This window comes from Danio rerio, chromosome 23 (genome assembly GCF_052040795.2).
Source record: "Danio rerio strain M-AB ecotype USA chromosome 23, GRCz13ab, whole genome shotgun sequence".
Classification (NCBI taxonomy): Eukaryota; Metazoa; Chordata; class Actinopteri; order Cypriniformes; family Danionidae; genus Danio; species Danio rerio.
Window position 1 is genome coordinate 15,361,341 of NC_141043.1, and position 19,228 is coordinate 15,380,568.

The window sequence follows — 19,228 nt, forward strand, 5'->3', positions numbered from 1 at the left end:
GAATGTATAAGCGTTTATGTTGCCTCATTTCCTGTATTTGACTCTCAGTCGAGAGAGAGAGAGAGAGAGAGAGAGAGAGAGAGAGAGAGAGAGAGAGAGAGAGAGAGAGAGAGAGAGAGAGAGAAACGCACACACAGAGGGGGAGGTTGGTTCCTGATACCGAGACACGGAAAAGCAGGGGAGGGAGATTTAGAGAAAAAGACGAGCGTGGAGAGAGGGAGACAGCGAGCAGGGGAATTACACTGACCGACACACACACATACACACACGCGTCTCCCAGCTGACTGCTGACATTGTTGACGTGCTCACTCTCTCAAAGCTGTCACGAGCGAACACTGGAGCTCCGAATCATCGACATCGCTCTCCCCCAGAACTCATGGGTTAACAGGTAAGCCTCTCTCACCTTTCCACAGACACACACACTCTAACACTTCCTCTCGTTTGACCACTTCGCTTTTACGCTCATGCTTGTCTTGTCGTGTGGATGTGGTGTGGCGGAGACATGAGCACAGGTATTCAGGTAAGTTCGAGCCGTGAGTTTGCGGTGCGTTTGTTTTATTTACACGTGCGTGACAGCAACCTGTTTGACGTCTCCAGGTGAGAACATGCTCGTGACAGATGATGCACGCGCCGACAACAGCTGTCAGATGTGCAGTCATTCATTCAGGATAGACTTTTATTGCACTGATGGATACTTTTTCTGTTTTTGTCTTGCCAAGCTTTTTTTTATTATCATCAACGCTCTGCTCAAACACTGGGTCAATATTAAGAACTTAATTCTGTTTATGTGACAACACTTGGATCTTAAAATAATGTGTTTTGTGGTGGTATTAAAACCAAAAGCTCAGCTTTGGCAAGTAAGGGGCTTAACCCCACTCTCTCCTCCCCTCATTTAACCTCCAAAAGGGGAATTTCTCCAGCTGGAAATTTCTGCTGCGTCAACACCCTAAACCTACTAGCAGAAAAGGGAAGGGGATTTTTTTGGACTCACTTTTCTATTATTTTATTTCCTGCATAATTAAGCCCACGGGCTTGGTGCTTAATACTTCTCTCAACTTGAGGAGAGCTCAGTGTATTCGCGTCTTCAGTGCGGAAAGCATTAGGTGACCGTAGCGCTTCTCCCCGGGTTATTGTCTCTTTTTTCCCCCCGTCTGCCCCCTTAAAGCTGGTCAGTTCCGTCTTCCTCCATTTTCTCCTCGCTGACGGGTTGGTTTTAAGGGGAGCGACCCCACTTGTTTGACTCGAACATCAGCGGTTTTAAAGAGTACACGCCAATAATGCATTCGAACGCGCGTTCTAGAATTGATACATTTGAATCGAACGTTACGCGCAACAATGTATCATTCGGCGCGCGTCAAAAGAATCTACCACTCTGTATTGATTATTATGACGCTCGTTCGCGCTGTGTCGGCTCTTGTTTGCTACAGGTGCACCTGATTCTGATTGGCTAGATTTTTATAACTGTACAGGCGAAATGTTACATTCAAAACAATAGATGTCACCTATTAACGCACTCACGTGCGAAATAACTTGAATAACTGTAATCGTCTCGCATTTAAAAGTTACACTCGTGTATTTAAGTCATTGTGACTGTCTGCAGTGCAAAAAAAAAATGAGTCAGTTGAGCAGAAGAACTGGTTATGTAAGGAACTGTCCTCATGTCCATCTACACAGAATGAAGCCAATAGAAAAATGACAACTTCACTTTTATAGGTCTTCACCTACTCTCTGACACTCATAACCTCTGTATGGATTTATTAATGAGTTAATTAACTTCACCGTGACATAATTTATCATTTATTGTGGATGTAGAGATTATAATGTATCTTGATGTTAGTGGTGTGAGTGACAGAACTGGCAGGTGTCTGTTGTTAACTATCTCTTCTAGGATAGAAAACAGTCCTTTTAAGGTAGCCTAGAATCATTTAATGGCACTATTTGCTGCACTGTTTACAAAACAAATCAGGGGATGAGATCCTAAACATTTTTTTAAAATATTTTGTATGCTTTGATATGTTCAATGTTAATAAGCATGAAAGTCTGTCTTCTTTGCTATAAAGTGTGATACCCCATAGTAATAACTTTTGTTATAAATACTCAGTAATTGGCTTGGCTGGTGGTGTATCAAGTGGTGGACAACTAATAAAAATGCCTTAATAAATATACTTTAGATAAATGTGTCTGATACGCTCAAACGCACACTGTAGTTTTGTGTTTTTTTAGCAATAGCTTTCATTGTAGAGGACTGGTGTTGCGTGTCAGGGTTATGTCCAGGTGTTTCTGTTTAATGGAGAATCTGTGTGTGTGTGTGTGTGTGTGTGTGTGTGTGTGTGTGTGTGTGTGTGTGTGTGTGTGTGTGTGTGTGTGTTTGTGTAAAACTGGGAGAACATTTTAGGCAGGAGGGGAGCTTTGGCCGTCCACTATGCATATTGACTTCCTCGCAGGTGTGGTTGTATTGTGTCAACAGAAAGCAGGGAGGGGAACTGGTTCCTACCGTGTGGGGTAAAGGGAAGAGAAGGGGCTGAAATAAGAGTAAAGAGCACCATTGTGTTCTAGGAACCACTTTAATGAAATCGAAATATCACACCTGTCCACGTCCAGCACTCAATAAGCAAGTTAAACTAATGATAGCTTGCTGTTGATTATCACAGAGAATAATTCAACATGTAGTCGCGTCAGAAAAAAACATGCATGTATTCAATTAAAACTCATTTATAAATAATTCACAACAGTGTGCTTTTGAAATGATCAGTAATGGTTGCAAAACTTCAACAAATTTTGAACCTATATTGTGATTTACATGTTCTGATTGTTAGTCAATTATTACTGTAGGTATTTTTTTACATGCTTCTTTGAACAATACTGCCCAATGGACTCTTTTATCATTTTATCAAGCTTTCAGATGTTTACATCACAGCTTTTATATGTACTGTATGGCCTTAACAACAGTGAATGTTCAATGTAGCTTATCTAGTCCTTGAGACATAATTCACGATAAAAGACCTCAAAAGAATTGTAGAAACAAGGTAAAATGGTTTGATTTGGCGAATGCAGTTTATCTCACGTTTGCTCGTTTGCTTTTGTTAACAATGTTGGTTTTGTCAAGAGTAAGGTTTAGTGTAGGTGGTTCATGCTTTTTTTCTTTTTAGAGCCACTTATACAACCAACGTAACAAAACGTAGCAAGATTAAACTTTAGTTTTTTTTTGATAGTATTTGATTTTGAAAGGGCTGCAAAACACAGTGAAATATTTAGCAGAAATATCACCTTAGGCACATTTTCCCAATGAGCCTATAGGCTCGACTAATTATGGCTCAGTTCGTAAAAGGAAACAAAACAACAAACAAATGCCTCGTAGACTTCCACTGTAAGTGTGTTCTGTCAACAGTTTCTGGTTAACTCTAAAAACTGAAGTTGACATTTTCTTTGGAAATCGTCTACATAGATAATTCTAATACACCCAAATGTCGATTTAAAGGAAAAGTCACTTTAAAAAAGTACCATGGGGGCAACAGGCACAATGATATGGCATAGTGCCTAAAATAGTCCCCAGTTAGGTAACTAGGGAACAGAGCTGCGTAATTTAATTGCGCAGAATGAAAAGGTGCATCCCAAATCGCATACTTATGAACTATTCTACGCTATTTTGTAGTAAAAATAGTGTATTAGTGCGTTCACTACCAACTGCGCCATTGCGTCACTGAACTGATGTTGGATTACTTTATTTAATTTGGATTGTGAAAGCAAAATTCTCCTACGAGAATGATTATACCGCCTGAATGCAGTTATACCCAAGGCAGGTATTATTTGGTAGCTTGTTCACTTATTTAGCTGATTTAGCAATTCTCAAACGTTATCAGAGAAGCTGTTTGAAGTTCCGCTGAGTACAAAAAACATTAGGGACAACACTACATACATATACTATGCTGTTGAGTGGGTAAGTGCATAGTGTATAGTGTGCCATTTGGAAGCAGCTATCATATATTTTCTGACCATATTGACCTAGGAAATAGCAATGTTGTATTTTTCAGTTGGTCTTAGTACACAATTTAACTACAAAAGAGTCTAGCTTTAAATAGAAAAAATAGTAAAATTCTTTTTAGCGAGATGCTAATGGTCTAATCTAATTCAATGATCTATACTAAGCTAAGCTAAAAGTGCTCTCGCCAGATTCAGAGATCGACTGAATGGATTCAAAAAATGGAAAAACTAAACTGTTGAAGTTGTAAAATGAGCCTATTTCCTAAGAAGAGAAGTGTAACCCTGAGTACTTTTAGTTTAAAGTAATAGTTCACCAAAAAAAAAAAATAAGTTTACACACATTCTTTCACAAAATATGATTTTTTTATTTGGTTGCCATAGTAAGTTAAAAATATGGAAGTCAAAGGCTACCACTTTCCAAAATTCTCCGAAATATTTTTTTAGTCTTCAACAGGAGAATGAGACTGAATGAAGCAATTAGATTCTGTGCAAATGATGAGAAAATTTTCATTTGTGTGTACGCTGTCTCTGTAATGCACCTTCATTAGGGTTGTGTTCATTTAGTTAAATTCAGGATGCTTGTACAAGGAAATCCCCCCTCCTGGAGTTGGATGTAATAGTTTGTATCGGTATGATGTTTGAGCATACACGTTTAACGTGTGTGAAGTGTGTAAGCGTATATCTTGAAACTGTGATACAGCAGCAAAGTTCCTTTAATATTATGTCAGAATGATAGTATATTTTCTGACCATATCAATCAAAAAACTACTTTTTATTGTTCATTCAGTCTTGGTACACAATTTAACTACAAAAGAGTAACGGTTTAAAAAGGAAAATTATTAAAACTTTTTTTTTTTTTTGCGAGATGCTAATGTTCTAATCCGATTTAACGATCTATGCTAAGCTAAGCTAAAAGTGCTCCCGCCATACTCATAGATTAGCTGATTGTATTCAAAAACTGGAAAAACTGTCTAAGTTTTAAAATAAGCCTATTTTCAAAAAAAGTGAAGTGTAACCCGAGTACTCTTCCCTGCAAGCACAAAATGTCAACATGGTGTTATATTGAACTTGTACCCCAACACACCCTAACATCATGGGGACGTTGGATTTTGTTTGGAAATGAAAATTGGGTTGACTTCAAAAATAAACGTCAGGCTGATGTCAATGTCCAACGTCCAACCTAAAATCAACCAAATATCAAGGTCTAATCATGTTACACTTTGACGTTGTGTGGAAGTCACTACTATGACATCTATTAGACGTTGGATTTTGGTCACTGTCCAACACAACCTAAAAAAAATTACCAAATATCAATGTATTTGGATGCCATTATTGGATTTCAAAATAGCTTTGTCTTTAGGCACTGGCTAGACAATGAATTTTGGTCAACTGACATCACAACCTAAATCTAACCTAATGTTAACGTCTTATAATGTTGTGTGACTGCTGAGTTAGTTTAAAGGGATAGTTCACCAAAAAAAAGAAAGTTTACACACATTCTTTAACAAAATAAGATGTTTTTTATTGGTTTACATAGTCACAGATGAAATAGTCAAAGGCTACCACTTTCTAACATTCTCCAAAATTATTTTTTTAGTTTTCAACAGGTGACTGAAACTGAATGAAGCAATTAGATTCTGTGCAAATGATGAGAGAATTTTCAGTTTTGTGTACGCTGTCTCTTTAATGCACCTGCATCAAGGTTGCATTCATTTAGTTAAATTCAGGATGCTTGTATGAGGAAATAACCCATCCTGAAGTTTGTTTTAATAGTTTGTACTGCTATGATGTTTGAGCATACGTTTAACGTGTGTGTTAAATGTGTGAGTGTATCTTGAGGGAGGTTCAGGCAGTTAGTCGAACACTAAAGTGCCGTGTGGTGTTTATTCAGGGTGGTTGTGGTGCAGTTGTTAATCTGAACATTTGCACAGAAAGGCAAGATATGGGGGAGGAGGTGGCTGATGGAGCACAGGGATAGAGAAACAGATAAAGAGGGGGTAGTTCATGTATGTGTGTGTGTGTGTGTGTGTGTGTGTTTGCATGGGTGCTGATGTGTGGGGGGGTGGGGGTATGGGGGTGCAAACTGACACGACACATAGCTAAGTGTGTGTGTGTGTGTGTGTGTGTGTGTGGGTGGAGTGTGTGGAAGATGGCTGCTCTCCCCGGGCTGTGGGCTGTGTTGTGTGGGTAACAGGTTAGAAAGCATGAACCTGCCACAGCACTGGGGACCTGCTTCTCCTCCTCACTTTAAGACCACACAAAGCCCAATATTATATTCATCAGCTTAGAAACATGCTCATGAATACGGCGCGCTAAACATCTGTATGGCCCGTTCCTTGTTTAATGCCTTTCTTTTGGATTCACATCAATATTTAAAGCTCAGCACAAACATGACTGTTCAACACAATTGTTTTGTTTACATTTATTTCAAACCACACCAGATGCGTAATCAATAGCGACCACTTATTTCATTGACATTTGTAAGGAATTTTATAACCGACAAAGTTGAACACCACCGAAGATAAAGTCTTGTGCTGTGTACTTAATGTTCAAATCAGATGCTTAAATTCCATACTGAGCCACTGTAGTTCACTGTAAAATAATTCACACAATCAATTTGTGTTAGGGCAACATGAAGGAATTAAGTTAACTTATTAGTTTTTACAAATTTAAGTGGATTGAACATAAAACAATGATGTTGTCCCCTCAAAAGCCTCATTAATTGTGTGGTTTCAGCTTATTTTAAAGAAGTAGTTTGAACAAACATCAAACATCATTTTTTGAGTGTTGGTTCATTAAAAAAAGCTGAATCAACAGGTAGTGCTCATCCAGCAAGTCAGACTCAATACAAATTCCTCCAATATAGTGCTTGTTACACGTGGTGTTAAGATCCCTGTAGTTAAAGCAAAAACAGCATATGCTGGTTATGTTTTGCAATTGCAGCATTATTTGCTGTAAAAACTACATTTAGAAATATTAATTCACGCAGAATGTATTTGTTAACAGTATTGAAACGTGTTTACATTTTACAAGAAAACTAAACACATTTATTGGATCAGAACATAATCGTAAACATGTTTATTATTTTAATCACTGCAAAATAATAATAATAATAATAATTTTCTTGCTTAGATTTGCTTGTTTCTAGTCCAAATATCTAAAAAGTCTTAAAATACGAAGCATTTTCTAGACAAGTAATCTCTTGTTTTTCGAAATAATGCATTTTCTTGCAAGAAAAAGGTTTTACTTTAAAACAAGTGAAATAATCTGACAATGGGGTATTGAATTGAATTATAATTTAATTTCATTGAATTTATTTGACATATTTAAACACTGTAAAACCCAAAAAGTTAGGGTAACTCAAATCGTTTGAGAAAACTGATTGCAACAAACTATTTAAATTTAAAAACTAATCTATATGAGTACTGTGAACTTACTCCTTTTAAGTTGAAGTATGAGGTATTTAATTAATTCATTACCTTCAACACTGAGTTCAAAACTCTTTTCAAATTAGTAGAATTAACTTTTAGTACATTTTTAATTAACTACTCTCATTTCATTTGATAAATTTGGCTTTTGGTTTTTACAATAAACAAACTGTAGAAAATACCAGTATCTCATACATTTTGAAATCAACCATCAAGGATTTTTCATTCATTCGCTCATTCATTTTCTTGTCGACTTAGTCCCTCTACTAATACGGGGTCGCCACAGCAGAATGAACCACCAACTTATCCAGCACGTTTTTACGCAGCGGATGCCCTTACAGCCGGAAGCCATCCCTGGGAAACATCAACACAAACACATGCACACTCACACTCATACGCTACGGACAATTTAGCCTACCCAATTCACCTGTACCACATGTCTTTGGACTGTGGGGGAAACCGGAGCACCCGGAGGAAACCCACGCGAACGCAGGGAGAACATGCAAACTCCACACAGAAACGCGAATTGAGCCAAGGCTTGAACCAGCGACCTTCTTGCTGTGAGGCGACAGCACTACCTACTGCGCCACTGCATCGCCCCGCCTTAGTTTGTTTCCATTGTGGCTGCAAAGTGCAGTTAATACACAAAACAAACAGTACCTCCACATTTTAAAACAAAACTAAATTTATCACAATACATACTATAAACTAAAAAGAATAAAAAATCATCATCCACCATGCAAACTAACTATCAACATCAAACAAACATGTTTTTTTCACCTTGTTGAACCTCCTTAGGTCTTTTATTTTCCTTGATCAGTTTGGATAATTTGTTCCACATGATTGCACTGGTGCATAAAAACATATTTTTTCCCCACTAACTTAAATAAACAAATATTAAAATCCCAACCCAAACATTTTACGTATCATTCCCAATAAATAAAAAAAAACTATTTTGTTAATGGCAATAAAAAATAAATAAATAAATGAATAAAAAAATAAAAATAAAAAAATAAATAATATAGTTTTTGGTTTGAAATTACTTACCCCATAGGCAGAAAAAAAACACTTATTTTGATGCACTATATCTGAAAGACAATATTTTTTGCTTGTCTGGATTCTTGTCAGATTAGGCCATTTTAGTTAATTCCTGTCATAAAATAGCAAAAGCAGTGTGGCTTGCTGTCATCTTGTTAGAAAATTGCAAAATTCCAGCTTGCAGCACCAGTATCATTGTATCATTTCACCAATGATTGAAAGCAGGTGTATTGAAGAGTCTCTGTGCTCCGGTTGGTCAGCGTGACATATGACCAATAGTAGACCATACTATGAAACCATACTTTGTCACACTTTATTTTGATGGTCCGTTTGTTAAATTAAGTTACATTGCATCTACATGCCAACTAACTCTTATTAGATAACGAGTAGATTGTTAGGTTGGGGTTAGGGTTAGAGTTAGTGTAAGTTGACATGTACTTGCAAAGTTTCTTGTACTGTGGTCAGTTAAATGTCTGTTTAGCATCAGCATCAACAGATATTAAACAGAGTCTACTAATACTCAAATGGACCATCAAAATAAAGTGTTACCCATACTTTTTTGTCAGAATGTTGTTATGCTTCACAGGCTTGGCTTTATTTGGATTTCACTACACTACAGAAGATAAAATTATCAATTCTTACCCCTCAATGCCTATTGTCATTTACAAATCAGAGCATAAACTATGTTAAAGGAATGTGCTGAAATTGTGCTCCAACTGCATGTGTTATCTGAACCAGGCATAACAAGAAACAAGGAGTGTTTCCCAGTGTTTGTACTTCAAAATTTAAAGAGACAGTTCACCCAAAAATGAAATTCTGTCATCATTTACTCCCCTGTATAAGTTTCTTTCATCTGTTGAACAAAAAAAGAAGATATTTTAAAGAATTTCAAAAGCCACTGACTTCTTTTGAATATATTTTACCTACAATGGAAGTCAATGGTTACCAGTTACAACATTCTTCACAATACCTTGTGTGTTCAACAGAAAAAAACGAAAAAAAAAAAAAACACTTGAGGGTGAATAAATGGTGAGTAAATTTTCCAAATGTCAATCACTGTTTCTTTGTAAAGATTTGTGACACATATTAACAATTTATTCATTCATTCATTTTCTTTTTTGGCATAGTTCCTTTATTAATTTGGGGTCGCCTCGAGAAATCATCCAGCATATGTTTTACACAGCTTTAACCCATCACTAAGAAATCAACAATTTAATCGCCACATTTTACTCTCCACCTATTGAATTCAGACTTTAATATGATACATGCGCACACACATATATATAAATATCGTTTGACAAGTTAGATTGAGTTAAATATGTACTAAGAATGGTTCCACTTGTGAAATGGTGATAGCTAAGGTATTAATTGACTAGCCACGTACATCCATAATAATCAAACCAAGAAACTAGTAAGCTCTTTTGTGTGAGTAGAGATGCATACAGGTGCGCTTCTCTCCCTAGAGCTGTTTGGGGGCCTGTATGTGTGTGTGTGTGTGTGTGTGTGTGTGCGGAGTGACAGCTGTGCTCATCAGCCACTTAGATGTGTTCATCCCCCCAGATTAGGTGCTCGGTGTGTGGGTTAAACCGGAGCCGACCTCCCTGGAACCGCCCCACAAAGACCTGTGTCCTCAGGTGCCTTGTGAATATTTCAGTGGGGGCTCTCAGGCTGTGTGGAAAGCCCTGGGGGAGGAACCGAACGAAGGAGAAAAAAAAGCCCCTGGAAATGAGATAGCATACCCTGGGCAAGCGCTTAGCACTGGGCTTTGCAGTCCCTGGCTGAAAAAGAGGATGTGGTCATGAGGTTTTTACTTCTGTTTTTTCCTCTACTTTTTCTTCTTGTCCACCTTACACAGTGTTCGACAATATCTTTGGTAATTCCCTCTCTATTTCTCTCTCGGGCTCTGGGTGAAAATTGATTTGTTGCTTTTAAATCTTGGTATATTCCAGTCCAGCATTCGGATACGAGCAAACACATACACACTCAAACTCGTTTACAACATCCCCCGCTCCTGTCGCGCTCGGTCGTTTCTGGCTTACTTTCTGACCACACGTGGTCTTAAATACAGGATGTTTACACATGGGGAGGTATGCTAACCCTCACCAGTTAAAACCATACTTGTCTTCATCCTCTTCAGCCCCTTTAACATGATGATTAGGGGTTTAGAGTAAGCAGACGTTATCTAATGTACATCCCGGGTGAGCTTCAAATGTGAGTGTTAAGTGTTAAAAGTTTTAGTGTCGTAAATATGAAATCTATTAACCTGTATTTGTGACACTCAACTATTTTTGAGTGCTAAATATTTATTTTTTCCAGACTTATTTTAAACATCTAATCAAACTGAAAATAACATGGAGTTTTTATTTGATGCTTCATATGTTTCAATTCTTACAGAACTATTATCAGTTACCGGATCTGCATTGGCCAATCAAAAGTAACCAAAAACTGGCCTATTGACCTACTAAACTAGTCCAGAAAGTACCCCAAATATCAAAATATGCCACTTCAACACTAGTCTCCGCTTCGGACGTCATGATAAACATCACCCACGGACCTGTGGGTAAACATTTGATGCATATGGCATACTTTTCTGGAAACACATTAGATGTCCTCTGATTGGTTTAAATATACAGGATTTCCGGGAGTTGAATGTTAGGTAATCTTAACTAGTCCACCTGAAACGCTGAATAAAAAAGCTGTGATGTTTATATTTCATCAATGAAAGTTTAATAGATGAATATTAAACACAAGATCTTAAAACTATGCAAGACTTGCATCATACTATTTAAAAGACATCCAAGAGTTTTTGATGAGGTAGTTAAATGCAATTTAAAAAAGACTAGCAAGCTTACTGAATTTAGGACATTTGTCTTCATTTAAAATTTTTCCATTAAGATTTAATTTTGATAATTACATTACCTGTGTATGCAACGTGTATATATTTTGGTTGTACAATTATAGCCTGATAAATAATCACGGTTTTGTAGTTATCACGATTATTATTTATTCATTAATTTCAAAACACTACTAGTTTAGAAAATTACATAATAGCTCCAAATATTTTAAAGGGTTATTTATTGCAGCTCAGTAGCCAATTAAAACAGTACATAATGAGCATAAATAGTCCACTTCTTTCTTTGAGCTTAAAATCAAAGTGAAATTATTATTTACATTTTAGCATAAGCTACGATTTTAAACTGAAAATAAATGTCAGAACAATGAATAAATAAATAGGAATAAAGAAATTAAAATAGTATTTGTCTAATGTGGGGCTTGAAATTAACTTTTTTACACTGGTACAACTTCTGAAATGTAGGAGCACCATAAAAAAATTTAGGAGCACCCACCAAAAATAAGTGAGCACCACTGCAAATTGTATATTAACATGTGTATTGTATTTGAAAACAACATCAATCAGGACAACAAAAAAACATAAACAACTATCTAACTCTGGAATGATTTATTGATATTTGTGCAATAATTCAAAAATGTCTAATAATTATAAAATATTAATGATTATGATGATGATGATGACACTAATACTAACAATTAGATTTTCCTTATCAAGGTGCCTTGAATGTGCTTCAGTGTGAGTTATCTGCTTAACAAGTCTGTTACATTATGAAAAATAAATCTATAGTTTGCATCAAACAATAATGAAGCATTGCAGTAATAAATATACTTTTATCACTATTGTTTTTATATGCATGTCAAATATATAAATATTATTGTTACAAAATATAAACGTAAGATTAGAATAAATCATTCAGTTGCCGAAAGCTGCAAAGTAAACAAACGATAAATGAGCAGACAAAAGAAAAGAAGGAAAGTCTAACTTTTGTCACTTCTTAATAGTTTTTGTTTTCGGTTTGTGTCATTTTCAATGCTCAGTGTTGTATTGCGCAGATTTACATTTTTCTGTATTTTGGAAATAAGCAGGTGAGTTAGTCAACCCAATATATGAGCAGGCATAACTTTTTTTAGTTACAGCAATTTTGTTCCATACAGAAACAGTGTTGAGAAGCCTTTATGTGATTAATGAAATGAATTAATTTGCATAATGAATTAAAGCGTGGTTAATAGTAAAACCAGATAATCGTTGCATCCCTACCTGTGGATGTGGGTAAAATTAAAATATTTAAACACAGCTATAGGACATTTGATCTCATCTTTACTTTTCCAAAACTTCTTGCTGGAATTAAACAATTGCTATTTTTTTTTACTTAGAGTTTTTGTCTTTTTTGAAGTGCAAATATTTTAAAATCAAGAAGCATTTTCTAGACAAGCAAGAAATATTATCTTGTTTTTAGGAATAAGTCAGAACAAAGTGGCTTTTTCGTTTAAAAAAAAAAAAAGCTAAATAATCTTTCAAAAATAATCTTGTTTTCGCTTTAAAATGGGAATTGTTTTTTGCTTACTCCACTGGCAGATTATTTTACTTGTTTTGAGAAAAAACTCCCTTAATTTGGGCTTATTTTTACTAAAAACATGATTCTATGTTTTGCTTCTTGGTTTAAGAATTGTTAGATATTTGGAATACAAACAAGACTAAAACTCTTAAGCAAGAAAAGCTTTTTTGCAGTGTAAAAAGTGGCAAGAATTCTCAAAACAGACAATGGTGCAATATTTATTCATAGCCAAAAAAATTATGTATGCTTTCACAGTTACTGTATCTTGTTCTCATTCCCAGCTTGCACACAACATCATAGGACCTTAATATTAGCTTAGATTTAAGTCATGCTGTCAGCTGATCAAAATTCAGTGTCTAGTCAATGTCTAAGGACAACGTTATTTTAATGTCCAATTATGACATAAAATTACATTGATATTTGGTTAATTTTAGGTTGTGTTGAAAAGTGACCAAAATCCAAAGTCTAATAGATTTCATAGTGATAACATCCATGTCAAGATGTAACATGAGTAGACGTTGATATTTGGTTGATTTTGGGTTGATTTTAAGTTAGACGTTGGACATTGATGGCCTGACATTGGATTCAGATATCAACCCAATTTTGATTTTCAAACAAAATCCAACGTAGGGACGTTGGTACACATTGGTACAACGTCAAAATGACGTCAAGTTGACACCCTGTGCCTGCAGGGTTGTTGTAAAACACTGTTGGGGAAATGTAACACAAATTGGGAATTGTTAACACAAGACAGGTCATTTTTTTATGAATGTCAATGAAAGGCTTGCTTCATATCGCTGTATAAACTGGTTTTGTGGAAATTAGCCTTAATATTAATCTATTTTAAACATTTACAGTGTTTTGTTAGAGAAATCGCAGTCAGTTTTCCAACAGGATTGAACATATGCCACTTCTTATTCAATTCTGTGGTCTTTACAAAGAGTGACTGACACTGTGAAGCTGTGACTGGAAATGTCAATGGACATCAAGGCTGTTATGAAAGGCACATGTGACCCAAGTCAGAGTTTCTGCAATGGTAGATCTGCGGACTCCTGCACCACTAGTCTAATAAGCATAAAGAAGCATTGTAAATCCGACAGTGCACCCAGTTAACCTTATTTTTTTTTTATTATTTAGTTAAGCCAGTAAGCAACTACAAACTTACCAGCCGTCTAGCAACACCCTGGCAACTTCATTTTTACACTGTTAAAAAAAATAAAAAGCTTCTTGAAACTGTCTTGAGAATTTTATGAGGAGACATATGTGAGATTACTGGGGTCTTTTCTCCAGAGAAAAGCCTGAGGAGCAGGAGAATTAAAGCTGAAGTTTATGATTTCTGTGCCAGCAGCACCACCAGAATAACTTAAAAAACTATTGCCATACTCCCAGTGCTCTATTGTTTGGACAAACAGATAGTCCAGCCTAAAACTAACCCTAACTTTTTGGTTTATTTAATACTCTTGGGTCGATTAAGTCGGTTTTGCTCATACAAACAGAGCCATGTTTTTAAAGAACCGCAGAGTGGAAATCAAGCTAAAAAAGATTTGTCCCTATTATTTAATAACCAATTTTGAAAGAATGACACACTTCAGCGTTAAGCAGTCTCCAAGTGTTCTTCAATGAAAATAATTCCTGTCTTGCAGCAATTGTGATAATAAAAGCAATAAAGTGAAAAATTATGTCAGCATTCAGTTTTTGAACAGTAAGGCTATTACCATTTCAAACGTTCTCAGGTGAATGGGTGGACAGTCGGGTGTCCACTTTCCACAGCACTCTTGTCTGTCTCTTAAAAGCTCTGTTTATTTTTCAGAAGACGGTTTAGTCTGTCTCTATACTTTTCATCCCATCTTGTCTGCCAAGAGCTAACCATTAAGGGAGGGTGGAGACACTCCCAGCGCTAACACATTTACCCCACAATACCACAGAACACTTTTCCGACTCGCTGTGAATTTTAGAAAGCCATAGCAATCATTGTTAGGTTGTGAAGATTTCCTTTTTTTCAAGATTTAGATATGTGTCTGAAATTTCTAAACAACTGAATTTCTAAACCAACTTGATTTAAGTTGGTCTTTAAGAGACATTCCACCACTGGTAGAAACAGTACTAGTACCATTACTTGCCTAAAAATGTAGTGCGGGTAAAAGTATTTGTTTTAAATATTACTCAAAGTAGGAGTTAGAAGTAGCCTTTTTAAAAGTACTCAAGAGTAGTGAGTATTACGCTGTAAAAAGCTAATGCATTTACATGTAGTTTATGGTTGTGTGTAAACAGAACGTTCTGTAGTGCATTTAGGTATTGCCCAGCAGGCACACAATATCATAAGATGTTAATATTAGACTAGACTTAGGTCATGACGTCAGGTGATGTCTAGTCACCATCCAAGGTCAACCTTATTTTGATGTCCAATAACGACATCAAATAACGTTGATGATTAGTTGATATTACATTGTGTTGGAAAGAGACCAAAATCCAATGTCAAGTCAACATCTTAAACCAACGTCATATTGACTTCACATACTGACATTTATTCGTCTGATAGATGTCGTATTGGCAACATCCACACAACGTCAAGCTGTAACATCATTAGACGTTGATATGATTCTACCGTCAACCCAAGTTTCATTTCCAAACAAAATCCAACGTCCCCACAACGTTGGGGTACAACGTCAATTTGACATCATGTTGACGTATTGCACCTGTTAGGTGTTTAAGGCCATTTTGGTCATCATACAGTAAACACCCACCATCTTCTCATCAGTGACATGTATCTCAACAGTCTCTAAGTCAATGTGTGTAAAGATTTTGGACATCTTCTTAGACACTTTTAATGCTTCTAAACAGTTTGCTGCAATTATAAATTGCCCATGTCTTGAGGTTTTTCAGTATGATGTCATTTATCTTCTATGTGTGATTTGATTGGACAGGAATCACAGGACAGATTTTTTTAATCCCCATAGAAAAATAAAGAAAGTAGTGACTGCAGGTTGATGGAAAGTAATGGAGTAAAGTACCGATACTGCACTAAAAATGTACTCAAAGGAAAGTAAAAGTACGCATTTTTACTTCATCGTAAATTACAATTTATGAAAAAAAGCTAGTCAATTACAGCAATTTGAGAATTTGAAATGTGTTATTTTACACCACTGCACTCCACTTTTGTTGGAAATAGGCTCATTTTTACAAGTTACCTAGATTTAAACATTTGAGTTTCACCATTTTTTTGTCTATTTAGCTCATTTTTAGCGTTTAGCTTAGCTTAGCATATATCATTGAATTAGATTAGACCATTAGCATCTCACTCAAAAAATTCCTATTTATTTCTTATTTAAATCTAGACTCCTCTGTAGTTTCATTTTATACTAAGACCGACAAAACAATTAAAAATTGCCATTTTCTAGGTTTATACTCTAGGTCAGGGATCACCAAACTTGTTCCTGGAGGTCCGGTGTCCTGCAGATTTTAGCTCCAACCCTAATCAAACACACCTGAACAAGCTAATCAAGGTCTTACTAGGTATACTTGAAACACCCAGGCAGGTAAAACCCAGAGCTAAACCCTGCAGGGCACCAGACCTCCAGAAAGATTGGTGACCCCTGCTCTAGGTTATACTATACTCTCATTTTGGTGTAATAATTAAGGATATAAGTAATAACTTTTCATGTTCCATTTGTCTTAGTACACTATGTAACTACAGAAGAGCTTTAAATAGTAAAATTATCAAACTTTTTGGTCATTTTTTGAGCGAGATGCTAATGGTTTGTTGACTCAATAATCTATGCTAAGCTAAGTTAATATGTGCTCATACCAGAGCTAGATATCACCAGCTAAATGGATTCAAAAATGCTAAAACTCAAGTGCTCCTTTAAGTTCCCAAATCCCACAACTGAATGTATTTCACTATCCATCAGGTCTGTGTCATTGCTTAGGAGGCACTCGATATGTCACGGACATGGGAAGGCCTGTGTTTTTTAACCAAATGTATTGTATGATGTGCCGATCTGCATTAGTCCATTATCAAGGGTCGGTGTAATCCTGAGAGGAGTTCATCGGCAAGTGCTAAAGTGCTGTTAACAGGGCCTGTTTAACATTCAGCACTTCCCCCTCAACATACAATTATTCGGCAGCTCCTGCTATTAGCATGTAGCGTTCACAGGGAGCGCTTTTAATTGAACCGATTTAACGTATGCCAGATCAACTAGTTTTCATTAATTAGTCCTGTCTTAAAAGTGCCATCAGTACATGAAATATTCATCACAGTGAAGAGGTGCGTTTCTGTCAGACGGATAAGTGTCTTGTATGGGAAACTCTCGAATGTGATGGAAGTGGCTGCGCGGGTAGGAGCCAGGCTTCATACTGTGGCGTGTCGCGGGACTGATGCTTTCGCTGTAATTTTTTTTTCTCCGTCTCGTCAGTTGTCAGAGTGCTTCAATAACAACTTGGGTTTGCACACTGTGACAATACTCAAAAATTGCAGTTGCTGGGATGTCTGAATAATGTACGTGTTGTCATTTTGATGGACGATGTCAGTCAGTTATGGACGGTGTCCTTCATGCTCTTCAGCCCAGTGTGTATGCTTGATTGTTAGTCCTGTAAAAGGTATGTTGAAAGTGGTGCAGGTGTGCCCTCCGTGGCCCCATTTCTCTTTTCTGCCTAGATTAAATAAGAGGTCTGATCCCGCTCTGGTTCCAGCTCTCAGAGATTGAACAGGTGAACACACAGCAGTGCCAAGATGCATGAGAACATTTGTGCAGCAATTATTTCTGGGTTTTAGGGATGAATGGGTTTGGGGATTGGTTTTTAAACTTTTCATAGCTTTTATTTTATTTTATTCATTAAATTTCTTTGGCGTAATTCCTTAGTTATCAGGGGTTGCCACAGCGGAATGAACTGCCATCTATTCCAGCATCTGTTTTACGCAGCGGGTGTCCTTCCAGCCACATCCTAGTACTGGGAAACACTCTCATTCACACACATAGACTAGGGCCAGTTTAATTTATTCAATTCACCCTTTGTATAGCACATGTATTTGGACTGTGGGGGAAACCGGAGCACCCGGAGGAAACCCAAGCCAAGGGAGAACATGCAAAAACAAAAATGCCAACTAACCTTCTTGCCTAATTTATTTTATTTTATTGTTATTTTTTATTGTTATAATTTTAAATTATTATTATTTTTTTATATATTTTTTTATTTTTTTATTTGTTCAAATCTCTTACCATCCATTGATTGCAGTTACTGTATCTGACTTGTATTGAGCTATTGATTAGGTGTGAACATTGTGCCGCAGCATCTGGCAGTCCCCACACCTTTTGAGATTTATTTTATTAAAATACATTTTTAATCAATATTATTTGTTAATTTAATAAATTTTTTTATCTTGGCCAAATGTCTACCAACTTTGCAGCAACTGCATTTTAAAGAGTAATGGGTTAAGCTTGAACAATGTGACAACAGGCTTATTTATTTGTATTTATTTCAAAATTATTGTTAGTAAGGAATAGGTTGGGTATTTTAAAGCATCTTAGAAATGTTCCCAAGGTTCTTCTTGTTTGAGTTTGTCTCAGTTTGTTCTATCTTTTCATGTCGTTCCACACAGACGATGATCACATCAGATTTTTTTGTGGAGCACTAGCTGCTGTCAGAGTCCTTAAGCAGACAATAATCTCACTGTATAATTACAATTAATGACAAAATAGTGTTGGGAAATGTAAATTGATATTTCAAATTGACATGCTACATGCTATTTATATATAAATATACATAGCAAAGATAAAATAAATCAGTTATTAGAGATGAGTTAATAAACTAATATATATATATATATATATATATATATATATATATATATATATATATATATATATATATATATATATATATATATATATATATAATAGTTTATTAACTCATCTCTAATAACTGATTTATTTTATCTTTGCTATGATTACAGTAAATGATATTTTACTACAAATTTTTCATGACACTTCTATTCAGCTTACAGTGACATTTAAAGGGTTAACTAGGTTAATTAGGTTAACTAGGCAGGTTAGAGTAATTAGGCTATTGTATTGTAGGTATTCTATCGAAAAAAATATATAGCTTAAAGGGGCTAATAATTTTGACCTTACAATGGCTTTTAAAAAATTAAAAACTACTTTTATTCTAGCCAAAATAAAACAAATAAGACTTTCTCCAGAAGAAAAATAATCAGACATACTGTGAAAATTTCCTGAATATGTCACAAATCATTTGAAAAATATTTTAAAAAGAAATACAAATTATAGGGCGGCAAAGTGGCGCAGTAGGTAGTGCTGTACACACAGCAAGAAAGTCGCTGGTTCGAGCCTCGGCTGGGTCAGTTGGCAATTCTGT

The 19,228-nt window shown here is 36.0% G+C and overlaps 1 protein-coding gene across 4 annotated transcripts in view; it reads left to right on the plus strand.

Annotated features, from left to right (window-relative positions):
- Positions 1-223: 223 nt before the first annotated feature.
- Positions 224-19,228, plus strand: part of zbtb46 (zinc finger and BTB domain containing 46) — a 143,460-nt gene continuing 124,455 nt past the window's right edge. For 2 of the 4 annotated variants that reach the window (XM_087306708.1, XM_087306707.1), the window contains exon 1: positions 224-388. The gene's annotated coding sequence lies outside the window, so the exon portion shown is untranslated. Of the gene's footprint in view, positions 521-19,228 lie in introns of all 4 variants that reach the window. The other 2 variants (XM_087306709.1, XM_087306710.1) reach the window with 2 other exon arrangements.